We start from the raw sequence: 6,000 nt of genomic DNA on the forward strand, positions 1-6,000 counted from the left end.
ACCCTGTCGTGGTGCAGGGTAAATGCAGTCTAGAGCATTTCATCTGCCCAGTGGTGTTCTCACACCTCAATGGTGGGACGAAATTCAGAACCACAGTTCTTGTCATAGGTCAATAATGTTTAAGGAGTTATAGCAGACTTGTTTACATGTCTTTCCATTAAGACTAGTACATGACTAAACATTCCTATTTTCTAGCTCCACAAGTTCATTATAAGCTTAAAGCAATAGTGTTTATGTCACAATTAGCAATGTTTTTTTTCCCAAGAGACACATCTATATCTTCTGTTTTATTTTGTCCCTTGTACCTTGTGTCTTATTATTTTGAAGATTTTTTTTTTTTTTTTTTTTTTTTTTTTTTTTAAAGATTTATTTTTTTTTTTTTAAAGATTTATTTATTTATTATATGTAAGTACACTGTAGCTGTCTTCAGACACTCCAGAAGAGGGAGTCAGATCTCGTTACGGATGGTTGTGAGCCACCATGTGGTTGCTGGGATTTGAACTCCTGACCTTCGGAAGAGCAGTCGGGTGCTCTTACCCGCTGAGCCATCTCACCAGCCCCTATTTTGAAGATTTGAATAGATAAACCACTCAACAATTTCCTTTCTACCCTTGCTCTTACAATAAATTGCCTATTTCCAGTTTATGACAATTAGTTATTGAGATTAGTGGCCTCATTTATAACCTAGAAAGAGCGATTCCCTTGATCATAAACTTGTTCCAAGCCTATTTTCTTTTCCTACTGTAACTTGCTCATGCTACAGAACTCATTTTTTTATTCCATGAGGAGCTCCTAATATTACTTGAACAAATTCAAGATTTCTATAATATAATTATCAGGATCTATGAAATCATCCATTAATCTAAACAGTAATACTCCATGAACGTACATCTTCATATTGATTCTGTGGGAAATCTTCACAATAGTGCATCTGATGCCCAGGAATCATTAGGCTATATAATAGTGGCAGGGAAAGGCATATGAGCAGCGAGAAGCAATCCTGGGATGAAGTCTTTGGAGTTCATGCCTCTCAGAGCATGGCTACCACAGCCATGCACAAACAAAACAAAACAAAACAAACAAACAAAAATGTCGAGCCATCCCCAGAAAACTCCCGTGCTTGCCATAGCCTTTCCTGCATGGCTCCTGTCACCTAATGTTATTCAGAGTCTGTCCAACCTTGTGAGCCCACAGGAAAATGGAAAGAGATTCTTTACATTACTGCCTTTTTTTTTTCCTGTTTGTGCAAAGCCTTCGCTGGGACTCCTATACTCTCTGAACTTTTCTACTAGGTGTTAACTGTAGCTTGTCAGCTAGGGAACAACAAGCAGCGAGCTCCCTCACCACAAGGTGATCAACCACCGTGTTTGTTCACCAGTCAGTTCATTAACTAATCAAAGCTACAAGGTCTCTTATTAAAAGAGGACAAACAGGTTTACCTTGCTCACAGGCTTCATGTTAAAAGATAAGACAGATTTTAGATGTAACTTCACTAAAGAAACATGTTCAGATTCAAAGGCTCTCTTACAGACACGTGTTAACTGCGTTTTCTACAATATGGATTTTAATACAGTGGATGTACTAGTATACCTTCTTTTGTAAACTAAAAATTCTTGTAAGCTTCAGGGAATCCAAGAATTCTTAGACTAGGATCAACAAGTCCAATGGACCATATAAGTACATTTTCCTGTTCCTGAAAATGGGATTTTCTCTTGGTCTTAGAATTCCTCACCTTCCCCATTTCCCAGAAAAATTCAACTTCTGTTCCTAGTCTCTATTGACTCAGCAGATTTGTGTCAACAGAATTTTACTTGCATAGCTGACTCCACCCAGGAATCACCTGCAGACTGCAAACTGTTGAGCTCTGAACTTATTGAAAGCTTATGTAAACCAGTCCAGCCAAAGTGATTGCTTACCGTCTTTCACTTGGGTCAGCTAACGACATACTTCTAATAACTCCCTCATTGCACAGCAGTTGACTTACCACTCACTCTTTCTGGGCCCTGATAACAACATCTTAATGTCAGTTTAATAAGAGTAGTTATAAAAGAACAAACTGTCCATTGTCCCACAAAACAGGATGATAGACTGAGCTAAAAGGAAACTCCCTGGCATAAAGGATAAATGGCTACCTGTAAACCAACTGACACACCAGAAATGGGCCCACACTTGTCAATTGATAGATTAAGCAAAAGAGTTCTACAATATAAGAAACTTGACCTGCTCTATGCAAAAATTGTTACATATGGATTTAAGAAATTATTTTCCTAAACAAACCATTTGAGACTATAATCTGGCTATAATAAAAAATATTTTTAAAAAGGGGAGAACTGAAATAAAATAAGTACCTAGAGGCCATTTCCATTTCCAGGCTCATTCTAGATAGTAACTCTGATGGTTATTAGATCCAAAAATAAACAAATGCCCATCCAATGTCAAAGCTTTGGCCTGATGTGCAACTCCTGGAAGAGATGTAACTCCTAAAATTAACTTGTAAATCCCACCTGCTCAAAAACCAGGTCACTTCCTGGAATGCTGGGAATTGTACTTCTTGGAAAATAACAAATCCTCATGGAAAAACACAGCATCCTTTTGGTTTGTCCTTATATGCCCCTGCAACAAGTGGCTTGAAGCCAATTAGGCTGTGAAATTCTGGGGGCAATGGTCCTGGCTAAAGTCTACCTTTTTAAAAATATTTACTATTTAATAAATGTTTGCTTTAAATCTGGCCCAAAATGGTGGAGTTGGGCTTTCTGGTGAATCCAAGAATTAACAGTATCTGCAGAAGTCAGCAAAGGTTGTCAGATGCCCTGAAATTGTAGTTACACAGGGTTGTAAGCTGCCTTGTGGGTGATGGGAATCAAACAGGTATTCTCTGAAAGAGGAGCCAGTTCTTAACAACGGAGCATTCCCCAGCCTCATTCATTCTATTTTGTTGAGAAAGTGACTATGGAGGTCAGGCTGGGCTAGAACTTGCAATCTTTCTGCCTCAGCCTCCCAAGCTCTGGCAAGAGAGGCCTGAGCTACTGATGCTTGGTTTCAATGGCAGTGCTCATGTCTGAGTGGAGAATAAAAGGCAGGAAGCTTGGCCCATATATCTTCTTGGTATGCAGTCTTCCAGACATTAATTTTTATTTTAAAATTCTTTAAATTTATTATGAGTGTGTGTATGTGAGCACACATACCACAGTACATCTGTGGAGGTCTGAGAACAACTTTGTAGAGTTAGTTCTTGCTGTCCACCTTCCCATAGGTTCCAGGCACTGACAAAGTAAAAGCAATATGTTTTTTGGCATTATGAAAAATTACACCATGTAAACATGTAAAGAAATGTGGCTCATACTGATGAGGAAAATCACTAAATCAAAAGTGACCCAAGATCTGGACATACAGCTCAGATGTGAGACATTGGATTTTAATGATTAGTGAATTGTCATGTGTTATAAACTAATTGCACTAGAAAAAGAAAACAGGCTTGGAACTGATTTACAATCAAGGGAAACATTCCTTCTAGGTAAGGAAAGAGGCCATTATCTAATAACTAAAGGTCATAAAATGGGAAAGGGTAATTTATTGTAGGTGCAAAGACAGAAAATAAATGATGGACTAGTTCATCTGTAAAAAATTCAAAATACTTTGGTCCGGGACCCGCCGAACTTAGGAAATTAGTCTGAACAGGTGAGAGGGTGCGCCAGAGAACCTGACAGCTTCTGGAACAGGCGGAAGCACAGAGGCGCTGAGGCAGCACCCTTTGTGGGCCGGGGACAGCCAGCCACCGTCCGGACCGGAGGACAGGTGCCCGCCCGGCTGGGGAGGCGGCCTAAGCCACAGCAGCAGCGGTCGCCATCTTGGTCCGAGACCCGCCGAACTTAGGAAATTAGTCTGAACAGGTGAGAGGGTGCGCCAGAGAACCTGACAGCTTCTGGAACAGGCAGAAGCACAGAGGCGCTGAGGCAGCACCCTGTGTGGGCCGGGGACAGCCGGCCACCTTCCGGACCGGAGGACAGGTGCCCACCCGGCTGGGGAGGCGGCCTAAGCCACAGCAGCAGCGGTCGCCATCTTGGTCCCGGGACTCCAAGGAACTTAGGAATTTAGTCTGCTTAGGTGAGAGTCTGTACCACCTGGGAACTGCCAAAGCAACACACTGTCTGAGAAAGGTCCTGTTTTGGGCCTTCTTCTTCGGCCAGGAGGAGGTCCAAATACAAGATATCTGCGCACCTTCCCTGTAAGAGAGCTTGCCAGCAGAGAGTGCTCTGAGCACTGAAACTCAGAGGAGAGAATCTGTCTCCCAGGTCTGCTGATAGACGGTAACAGAATCACCAGAAGAACAATCTCTAAACAGAGTCAACTATAACTACTAACTCCAGAGATTACCAGATGGCGAAAGGTAAACGGAGGAATCTTACTAACAGGAACCAAGACCACTCACCATCACCAGAACCCAGCACACCCACTTCGCCCAGTCCAGGGAACCCCAACACACCTGAGAACCTAGACCTAGATTTAAAAGCATATCTCATGATGATGGTAGAGGACATCAAGAAGGACTTTAATAAATCACTTAAAGAAATACAGGAGAACACTGCTAAAGAGTTACAAGTCCTTAAAGAAAAACAGGAAAACACAATCAAACAGGTAGAAGTCCTTACAGAAAAAGAGGAAAAAACATACAAACAGGTGATGGAAATGAACAAAACCATACTAGACCTAAAAAGGGAAGTAGACACAATAAAGAAAACTCAAAGCGAGGCAACACTAGAGATAGAAACCCTAGGAAAGAAATCTGGAACCATAGATTTGAGCATCAGCAACAGAATACAAGAGATGGAAGAGAGAATCTCAGGTGCAGAAGATTCCATAGAGAACATCGGCACAACAATCAAAGAAAATGGAAAATGCAAAAAGATCCTAACTCAAAATATCCAGGAAATCCAGGACACAATAAGAAGACCAAACGTACGGATAATAGGAGTGGATGAGAATGAAGATTTTCAACTCAAAGGTCCAGCAAACATCTTCAACAAAATTATTGAAGAAAACTTCCCAAATCTAAAGAATGAGATGCATATGAACATACAAGAAGCCTACAGAACTCCAAATAGACTGGACCAGAAAAGAAATTCCTCCCGACACATAATAATCAGAACATCAAATGCACTAAATAAAGATAGAATACTAAAAGCAGTAAGGGAAAAAGGTCAAGTAACATATAAAGGCAAGCCTATCAGAATTACACCAGATTTTTCACCAGAGACTATGAAAGCCAGAAGAGCCTGGACAGATGTTATACAGACACTAAGAGAACACAAACTGCAGCCCAGGCTACTATACCCAGCCAAACTCTCAATTATCATAGAGGGAGAAACCAAAGTATTCCACGACAAAACCAAATTCACGCATTATCTCTCCACGAATCCAGCCCTTCAAAGGATAATAACAGAAAAAAACCAATACAAGAACGGGAACAACGCCCTAGAAAAAACAAGAAGGTAATCCCTCAACAAACCTAAAAGAAGACAGCCACAAGAACAGAATGCCACCTTTAACAACTAAAATAACAGGAAGCAACAATTACTTTTCCTTAATATCTCTTAACATCAATGGTCTCAACTCGCCAATAAAAAGACATAGACTAACAAACTGGCTACACAAACAAGACCCAACATTTTGCTGCTTACAGGAAACTCATCTCAGAGAAAAAGATAGACACTACCTCAGAATGAAAGGCTGGAAAACAATTTTCCAAGCAAATGGTATGAAGAAACAAGCAGGAGTAGCCATCCTAATATCTGATAAGATTGACTTCCAACCCAAAGTCATCAAAAAAGACAAGGAGGGACACTTCATTCTCATCAAAGGTAAAATCCTCCAAGAGGAACTCTCAATTCTGAATATCTATGCTCCAAATACAAGAGCAGCCACATTCACTAAAGAAACTTTAGTAAAGCTCAAAGCACACATTGCGCCTCACACAATAATAGTGGGAGACTTCAACACACC

This window comes from Mus musculus, chromosome 15, assembly GCF_000001635.26.
Source record: "Mus musculus strain C57BL/6J chromosome 15, GRCm38.p6 C57BL/6J".
NCBI classification, from domain to species: domain Eukaryota; kingdom Metazoa; phylum Chordata; class Mammalia; order Rodentia; family Muridae; genus Mus; species Mus musculus.